The sequence below is a fragment of the Hordeum vulgare genome, unplaced genomic scaffold (assembly GCF_904849725.1).
Source record: "Hordeum vulgare subsp. vulgare unplaced genomic scaffold, MorexV3_pseudomolecules_assembly, whole genome shotgun sequence".
Lineage (NCBI taxonomy): Eukaryota > Viridiplantae > Streptophyta > Magnoliopsida > Poales > Poaceae > Hordeum > Hordeum vulgare.
Window position 1 is genome coordinate 109247 of NW_025422533.1, and position 10218 is coordinate 119464.

Consider the following 10218-nt stretch of genomic DNA (forward strand, 5'->3'; position numbering starts at 1 on the left):
CACTGTAGGGTATATGTCCTTTTCCTTGAAAACACACAAAAATAGTTCCATTTTTTCATTAAAGGGTGATTTCAAGAGGGCACAAAGTATACAAAAAAATAAAAGCCCACTCAAGGCACAAAAAATAAGATATCCAAAAAAGAGTGAAATGAACAAATTAATAGAACTAAAACATAAGCAGAACCAGAAAACTGAAATTAAAGTCAAGACGATGTTTATTGTCACTCCATTCACAACAATTTTGCAAATCATAAGGGACAGGAAGGAGCACTTACGAACAATATGTATGGGAGGCATCGGGAAAATTAAGAAACAAATGTTGGACCCTAGTTATAGTGGGACACTGGTTTGGATCTTCCTTCATGTTCCCATGCCCAATGCTCCTAGATGCTCATTTTATTCCTCTTCCTGACTTGCCTTCACATCCCCATCATCTAAACCAAAGTGTGCACTTTTGTTTTGATAATTACGCAAGAAAATAGGAAAGGGAAGGAATACCTAAGAACAATAGGCATGGGAGGCATCAGGAAAATGCAAAATAATTTCGGCCCCTAAATTTAGAGGCCAAGAAGTATTGGCTTTCCTCCATGTTCCCATGCCCACTGCTCTGAGATACTCATGGCTTCCTTTTCCCTAGTCTCTCTCAAGGCCTCATGATCTACAACTTTACATACGTTAATTTATCAAGCTTTCAGCATGACCTCACTTCCATGACGTAAAAGGAAGGGTAAGGAGAACCTAAGAACAATAGGAATGGGAGGAATGGGGAAACACTAAGAGAAATAGCCACCCCTGGTTATAGAGGTGCACACGGATAGCTCGGGGTTTCCTCCATGTTCCCATTCTCACCGCTCTTAAACTATTTCTTACTCTTTCTACCTCACCTTGAAGGTAGTATGATTCTAAAAATCTGGAGAAAAAAGGTTGAACTTCTGAGATATATATTGGCATCTTAGGAAGTACTCTAGAGTGTAAATTGTGTGGAATTTTCTGAGCGGAATGCTGAAATCAATGAAACAAACAAATATCTTCATGGTGCGTCATAGTGTACCAGTGAATGACAGTGGGCCATGGAGTACCTATTGCTAATATGGGCACGTGGATGGAGGATACTGTGGATCTTTTTCTCATGCAGAGCTAAAATAAATGGTTTGTCCCTGACCATGAACTTGCAATTACATAGAGTGAAAGGTAATAAACCATATAGTCCTTTCGTATATTTTATAAGAGCAAGGCGAATGAAGAGAGAATAGTCCATGTGATGAAGAGACCATTATGGCCGCAAAGGAAAGAGACCATTATGGCATGCCTTGAACTAACATATAAATATCAAAATAATCCAAGAAAAGAGACCATTATAATCCAAGAAAATAAATATCAAAATAAGAGACCATTAAGACCGTAAAGGAAAGAGACCATTATGGCATGCCTTGAATTAACATATCATTGTATCAAATGTTTGTTGATGAATTGCATGAGTTCTCTTTTCATGTGACAACTTCCCAGATGTGTTGATTGGATGAGAAGCTCCTCATGCAACCGCCTAGCGCCGACGAGTCGCCCCTCCCGTCCGTGCGGCCCACCGACGGAATTGCTGGCAACACCAGCGAGGAGAACAAGAAATTGGCACATGTGAAGCTAGGGTTAGGGGCTTGTTAGTCTTAGAGTGTCGAGGGGCCTATTGGGCTCTGTAGTATCAGTTTTCCCCTCGGAAATAATTGAATCTTATTGCCGCGGCACGGATTGGGGCCTTTAGATGAGCGATTCGAGTGTTCAAGGGGGGAGGGGACTGAGATCGTAGAATAATTAGTGGCTTAAATAAAAGGAAGATTGCTGTTAGCGTTGGTTGAGCGAGTGCTACTGATGTTGGAAACAATGTCCAAGTTCTTGTGAATGGTTTGGTGCCCATTTTAATTAAATGGTGATTAGCCTTTTATGGCAATGTCCTATTTCCTGCAAGTTTTTGGTGGTATTCGGCCTTCGGAGCAATACCGGATTTGAACCTGCACCAGAAGTTTGGCATAATACTTCCTTCATGCTTATTATCAGATCAACCTGTGATAGTAGAGATTGTTGATCAACCTGTGAGACAGACAAAATAATGAAGGAAAATGTTTTTCTTCACACTAATCTGCATGTCGGTTTGTAGTCAGGTCATATGTACCATGTGGTTGCGTACCGTTGCATTTGGAAGGCCATGACATTTCGAATATATCATGCATGCTTTGCCTATTTTTGGTATCATGGAAGTCAGGTAAGACATCTCCATTTTTTCCGGTAGTTAACAAACTTTTCGTAAGACACTTTATGGTTAGCTCAAGGATCAGGTTTCTTTAGATACTTTAGAATATATCTACCACCGTGAGTTTTGTCTTTCATTTGCTGATGTTTAAGGCTTTAAGCTACATTTTCTGTTTTAAGTTTTGCCATGACGAGAACTTAACATGATGGTCATATTTATTTCTCTCTGAACACATTTATGATCAACAACAATGTAGGATTGCACTCAATGTGCCCCCGAAGACCAGTCAGTTTTTTGATCCAAATGCTTGGAAGATCATGCACTTCTACTAACTAATATGGCTACGAATCTAGGTATGAATGGACTGTCATTTTACCTTTTTTGAAGTGTTTTTTTGGCTCGATGTTCTATGCTGTATTATCATGCTGTAGACCAAGAGTAGTATGATTTACTCCCTCTGTTCCAAAATATAAGTAAGGTCTATTATTTGATTTCAGAATCTGTTCCCAAATGTAAGGCATATTAATTTTTCAGAAGTCAACCTTCTCTATGTTGGACCAAGTTTATAGGAAAATATTAATACACTTTAATTTTGGAAGAGAGGGGGCTACTGTTACAATTTTACCAAGAAGTTATAAGTTTACCCACAAGTTATAATAATCATTGCTAATAGAAACATATACATACCTATATTTGTACTGAATGTCAAGTCATGGAATTGCATGTATCTGATATGAACAGAGGTGAAACTGAAATCTCACATATAATTTTTTTCTTCAGAAAAGAGGATGGCGCCCGCTTTAAATTAATGAAGCGCTTACAACCAATGCAACAGTTCAACGCAACACAGAAAAGAAAGGAAAAATAATTCCGGCAAGATACATGGATGCCCAGGAGCAGCAACAAAGCTCAAAAAATAATACATCAAGACATTGGAGCCCTCAAACATGATCTGAGAACCGATGTTGCGAAAGAAGCAAAATTCAAGAAGGAGAACAGTTGGCAGGGGAAGCTATGCCATTGTCGCTGCCTGTGCGTCCGACACAACAGTGCCATCTTGTTCCATCACCGAAAGGAGCCCCCAGCTCCTCGCCCTGGCTCGAAGGGCGCCGCACCGTTGGACGATGGAGTGCTCATCACCCTAGAGCACATGTGAAAGTTGGCGCCAAGACAACAAAGGAAGGCCTTCGAGCACAGCCATCACGCCGAGCCTAGTTCCTCAAGAGTGCGCTACTGTTGAAGCATGGATCATCACATGACGAGAAGAAGCTGTCATACACAAAAACCGTGCAACAACCAGCAAAATGAGACCTTGTTCACAGGACGGAGCCTCCAAGGTGGAAATGATGCCACAACACCGCCACTGCCCGGTCTAGAACATGCCAAACCAAGGGTTTTCACCCACAACCCATGGTGGATGGAGGTCACCCACGATGATACCTCCAAGGAGGGAAACTAGACACAGGAGCGTCGCTATCATCGGCACCGACATCGTCGAGAAAAACTTTCGCTTGGGATACGACCCCCACCAACGAGGTCCATCAGCCATGGCCGGCTAAGGCAAGATGTAGACGACGCCCAAAGCTGGCGAGGTGACCGTGAGGAACATACCCGCCCGACAGACACTCTCGAAATGGACCACGTCGCCGCCCAAGAGGCTGAAATGATACACGAGCACCAACACAGCAACACCCGCCAAAATGGCGTCGTCGTGTCCACCGTACGGAGGCGCCGCCCCGGCGACCAAAAAGATCCACCCTCATCCACCACCCACCTGGTGGTGGACCGCAAGCACATAGCCGACCACCACTGCTGCCGCGTTAGTGTAAATGTTCCACCCACTGCACCTGAATGCTTGCTCATTGCACCCGCACGGAGACGAACCCTAGATCTGGAAGACCGGGTGCCCAGAAGAAGCAACCATGATGATCACCCACGAGGAAAGGGGCGATGCCCAAGGATGCCACCAGTCGGTCCTAGATCCCGCTGAATCCGACAGATCCATCCTTCGTGGCGGACGAGAACTTATACTATTCTTAGCCATGTCTGTAGTTAATTATACATGATTAGGAAAACTATTGTTTTGTCCTAATAGAGGTGATATGGTCCCTTAGATCGTAATAGAGGAATTATAACAGGGTACATACTGCTGAGAGGACAGTTTTATCAAACTAGCTTCCTCAGGGGAGGAGAGACTACCAAAGTTGAGACAGAATATATAGGACTCAATCGCCATATATTCATTTTTTTTTCTCGAAATACACCAAAATGTGTAATCCTTTTCCCGTTTTTAAAGTTTTCCTAGTTGTAGTCCCTTAATATAAATCAGGATTATAAAGCGTGTATAAAAAAACCAGAAAATATTTTCCAAAATTCGAATGATTAATTGAATATTGTTTGTCACTGCTCCAAGATATTGCATACGATTGTTTTGTATTAAGAATGGCTCCATAACTAGCAATGACCATAAATAACCTAGCAAACTACATAAACCATCTTGTGAAATTCAATTGGTTTGCCAATGCTCCATTAATTTATGTAAATTCAATTGGTTTACATAAACCATCTTGTGAAATTCAAATTCATGATTTTTTTTAATTTGTGAATATTTTTTTGGATCCGTACACTTTACGGAATTTCACATTTTTTGTGTAATTCATGAACATGTTTTGAATTCACATTTATTTAGTTACACCAACATTTTTTGAATATCAGAATATTTTCTTGAACATTTTTAAGTCCCCAAATATTTTTGAATTTCATGACAAGAATTTTAAGTTTGTGACCATTTTCTGAATTTGCAAAAGACTTGAATTTTTCATGCTAGAATAAACTTGAATTTGTAATATTAAAGCAAAACTGACTTAAATAAAAAACCGACCAGAATAAACAACACCAAAACAACAAAAAATAAAAGAAAAAAGTGCGTCCAGGAGCCTTAGTTGTCCTTTGCTTTTTGAGGAGGTTGCCGCTCGCTAGGGGGGTGACGCGTGCCTCCTTTCACTGTGGTGGGTTAGGCCCATGAATGTGCGCCCTAACTCCTAACTGATGCTAGACGGACGATTTCTTAATATATACATACATACATACATATATACATACATACATACACACACACACACACACAAACACAAAAAGAGGGCAAGTTTATCTCCAAAAATGAAAAAGGAAAACCAAAACTAAAGGAAGGCAAGTGATGTCTGAAAATGATAACGTGGGTCTAGGAGTTCAAAGTTGTTTGAGTAACACAAAGAATCATTGTGCTATTTCATTGGCGCACACATGGATCACCGGGCCCCTTTGTTGGAGTAGAACACCAGATTGGGCTTTCATTTATTGTTGGGCTCGCTCGTATAATACCGGGCCCCCATGTTTGGTGGTGGGGTGGGGTGGGGTGTGGCTTCTAGGTTTCACTTATTGCAAGACCAAGTAACACCTCACCTTTATCTAAAAACAAATATAGAACACATCACCTCAAGGGTCTACGTATTGTGCAACGCTGAGCACACCACCGCCTTAAGCGTCTACATGTGTACAAACGTAGTTAGGTACGCTACCGTTACGTATTGTTTCTCTCTCTCATTGTTGTTATCTTGCACGACACCATCGTCAGAGGACGAGAGAGATGACTTGGAGAACTTCCAGTTCCTCTACAATGGTGTCTTGGTGGAGCTGGAACACCACCGAAACAGGATCCAAACATTCCTCCAAGCTCTCACCGAAGGATCGAGAACTGAGAAGCTCTCACAACCAACTCCAAGAAGATCTTGTTGAGTACCATTGGCTACGATATAGCACTTGATTTTTGTGCCTTCACCGTGTTTTATTTGGATTCACATTCCTCTCTACCACATGTTGTGTTCGGATTTGAATGGTAAAGTTTGAAAACATTCAATTTGATATGTACTTCAATTTTCAAGCTTCAAATAAATATGTTGTGATAATATATGTTCAAATGTAGTTTTTATGCAAACATTTGGATAAGAATTAACAAAAAATATATATTGTTTATGGGCTAGATGAAGAAAACTTTAATTCCTAAAACATGATGAATGAAATTATGGGGGATTGGGTAGATGAAAAAAAAGTTTAATTCCTGAGAAAAATGAGGAACTAAATTATGGGTGATGGGCTAGAGATGCCTTTAGCAGACCAAACATCTTTAGCATGCTTATGGTGGTTATATTTGAAAACCATTTAAAAGCTCTTGGACATTTGAAACAAAACATGAATAAGCAGGGAAGCGTTGCATAAATGAAACAGCCCACACAACTCGGCAAAAAAGAAACAAAAAAAAGAAACAGCCCACACAAGTAAGAGATCGGGATTTGGACAACAGAAACAGCTTTCATAGCTCAGTTGGTTAGAGCACCCGTTTAGTAAGCGGGAGGTCTTGAGTTCAACTCTCAATGAAAGCATTCGTTTTCCTTTTTGGCACACAGCAACAAACAGCTCCTACTTGTCATGGTTCTTGGGTCTGGCTTCCTGGGGCCTCGATCAAAGTTCTACACTGTGTAGTAGTAGTAGTAGGTTTCATGTCCGAAAGTTTTACCGCATTTACACTGTGTAGTTGTTCATTTCATTGGTCTTTTATGTGATGAAGGCCGGCAAATGCGCTCTAGGCGCTGTTTCCCTGATGCAACCTCATTACTCTTTTCTGATGACAGGAAATTAAGCGGAAGTGCCGAAACCCGAAAGAGCAGAGGCCCAAGACCATCGAGAGAAACCCACAATGATCGGATGAATGAATGAACGAACATGTTTTATTTGGCTTGGGAATTAGTTTGCTTTGCCTAGCTTGAAACGAACGCTTCCAGGAATGCTCAATAATCATGCCATAGCTTCCGCTGCTAGACTTAATCCCTTTTGGCTGACAAGTTGAGCATGCACACCGCATAGTCTCCAATCCAAGCCCCCCTCCAGTGATTCAATTTATTTTTATTACTACTAATATTAGGTCGAGCCAAGAAGTACTGTGGTAGGTGAAGCTCAAATATCAACCCATATACATAACGGCCAGCATTTGATCGAGCAACCAGTCTACGGAATAGGCTTGATATATTTCATCTAGTTACAATTGTATTGCTGGTCCGCATGTGGAGTCATTTAGCTGGAATGGCCACTAATCCATTGGTCATTGTCCTTGTCGGGCATGTGAGGCATTGGGATCTTTTCTTTAAGACACACACGGTATGTTTGGATTCAGATTCACGCGAGCTCAATCATCATAGAGCGATGATTCAGTCTAGACTGGAAACACAGTACACACTAGTACAAAGAATGGCGCACCTTGGAGCACTAAACATGCATTTAGTCCTTGGAGCACTAAACATGCATTTAGTCATAGAGCGATGATTTAGTCTAAACTTGATTCAGTGTACAAGGCGGTATGTTCCCTGCTTATGGAATGTGCATATGAACATCGAATGGAACAAGATCATGTAAGTGAGAAAACCCGAGGTAAAAGGTCGGTGTTCGTATGACTCTCAGTGAGTGTGAGGACCAAGGGACGTGACGATGATGAACTCCGATGGCCCATACCTGAATTCCCATGGTTAATACAAATTTCTTTCTTTATGCTGGGACAGCTATATGTTGCTCTACAGAGAGTGGTGGTGGAAACTTGAGACACCAAACTACAATTTGGCAAAGATATTGTTAAAGCAATATGTATGAGGAATAAGACTGTTGCCATTGTTCAACCTTTCTATTTAGCCTTGTTGGAAATCCATCTTAAAACTGAAGGACCTTTGTATGGCTAGTATGAAAAAATACAATTGAGGTTGGTGATGTTGCTTGGTCGGGTAAAGACTCACTTAATGGTCATGCATCTTTATGCGATTAATTCCCTCAGCTATTTAATCTTTGCAATGATCCTGATTGTACATTATTATTTCGGTTCAATAAGATTAAAGCAACAACTTTGTTCAGAAGATGGCTTACCTCTGATGTCCTTGACCAATGCCATTTTTTTTAGAAAAGGAGGTTAAACCCCCGACCTCTGCATCAATTAATGCATGTAGCCATCTTATTAATTATTCCACAAAGGTCTACCTTGACCAATGACATGAAGTTGATGTCTATGTTGATGATTTACATCTTAGCTCTAACGTTGATATTGTTGTCTGGGTATCAACAAGAATGGTTAGTATGCAAAATATACATGTACGGATGGCTAGAAGAACAAATGATGCCTGCGTGCAAAGGTTTCGGGTTGGCCGGACAAACTCCTTGATGGCGGCTAAGCGACAAACGATACAAGATGGTTCCTAGATGAAATTACAGAGCCCATGCTCATCTGTCACCTAATCTGAGTCCCCCGCGTCGGCCCCGCTAGGGCGACTCGGGCGGCGCCCAAACCCAAGCCGTCGGAGGCGCGCGCTCCCTCCTTCATTCCCTCTGTCGTCGTCGGGGCACGCCGCCGGGCAACACTCAGGGGGCGACTACGGTGGCAGAGGCATCCCTCTCTCACACGTCTCCACGGGTGGTGCGGGGCCCCTGAACGCGCGGAGGCATGGCCGACCTGTGGAGCGACGGCGATGGTTGCGTCGACGTCGGCGGTGGTCGTCCCTGCCTCGGGCAACGGTGGTTGCAGGCACATCGGCTAGCCGGTCATGGGCAGCGGCGTGCGGCGGCTGGCCTGGTTCGGGTGGCAGCGACTGGCTATGCTGCGGCGGCGCGTCACCTGGCTTCAGATCAGCGGCGGTGTCGAGTGTCTGGTGAATTGTTCGGTGGCCTCGGATCAGATCTATTCTGGGCGGTGCTGCCGGTAGTGGCGGTCATCTCCTCTGTCGGAGGTAGTCGGCCTGAGGCTGGGTGGTTGGATCTCGCGATCCGTCATCTAGTCCCGGCTGCGAGTCAGGAAGACATAGTTCCCGGTGAAAACCGAGCCGATGACAGACGATGACGGAGTTCTGTGTCGTTACTTTGATGAAGGCATCGTCTTGTAACTACTGTTGACCCACTCGTGATGCTTAGGGGGAAACCCCAAGATCTGATCGTCGGATGATGGCGGCACTACGGTGTCGTGCCTCTTTTGGGAGCATCGTTTCTGGAGCAGCACTGGATGACGGAGGAAGGCGGTGGAGCGGCTTCGTCTTGATCGGAGCTTCGGTGGAGATGTCAAGTCATGCCTGGCCGACAGGTATTACGCTGTATCATGCCTGCTCGGCAGGTGCTACGCACGACAGATCTTTCGGAGCATTCATTTCAGGATGGACGAGCGCAGGGCGGTGGCGCTGTTGGGCGCCGTGGTGGCGTCGACGGATGGACGGACTGGCAAGGGTGATACGGATCTCTCTCCTGAAGATGGGAAAGTGGTTCGATGAGGATGACGGCTTCTAAAACGTGTGCAAGTGGTATACGATTTAGGTTTGCTGCACCGTTTGTTGTTCCGATACGTTATGGGGATGGATCGATGATGACAACGGTTTTTGAAGAGTGAGAGCACTCAACATTATCATGTTTGTAGGTGTGAATGGCGGCTTCAGGTGGCTTGATGTATGATTTTGTCAGACCTTTATGGAATAATTAATAAAAATAATTGTATGCATCGATTGATGCAGAGGCCGGGGTTTGAACCTCTTTTTCTAAAAATAAATAAAAAAGAGATGAAATTACAGACTAGTTACATTCTGGTTTTCATAGAAACTCCTTTTTCTGAAGGTGTATTGGTAAATCGTCACTGTCCAGGTCATAGCTTTCAAACCTCATATTTGGTTGCATTATCTCCTTAATTATTACAATAATGTAAAAGACTCCCAAAAAATTACACAAGTAATTTAGGTATCACTGGCTCCATAGTACAAACAGAATACAAGAGCTGGATAGCTTTCCTATCCACAGTTTTTCGAAAAGGAGGTTCAAATCCTCAGTCTCTGTATAAATCGATGCATACAGTTATACTAAAGTCATACTCGGAATGTTTAGTATCATTGTCCAATTCTTCACTTATGTTCTTTTTAGAACGAGGGCAC

At 42.9% G+C, this 10218-nt stretch overlaps 1 non-coding gene across 1 annotated transcript; it reads left to right on the top strand.

Annotated features, from left to right (window-relative positions):
- The first annotated feature begins 6586 nt into the window (after positions 1-6586).
- Positions 6587-6660, top strand: TRNAT-AGU. Its single transcript has one exon. It is a non-coding gene; the product is annotated as a tRNA-Thr (tRNA).
- The last annotated feature ends 3558 nt before the right edge of the window (positions 6661-10218 follow it).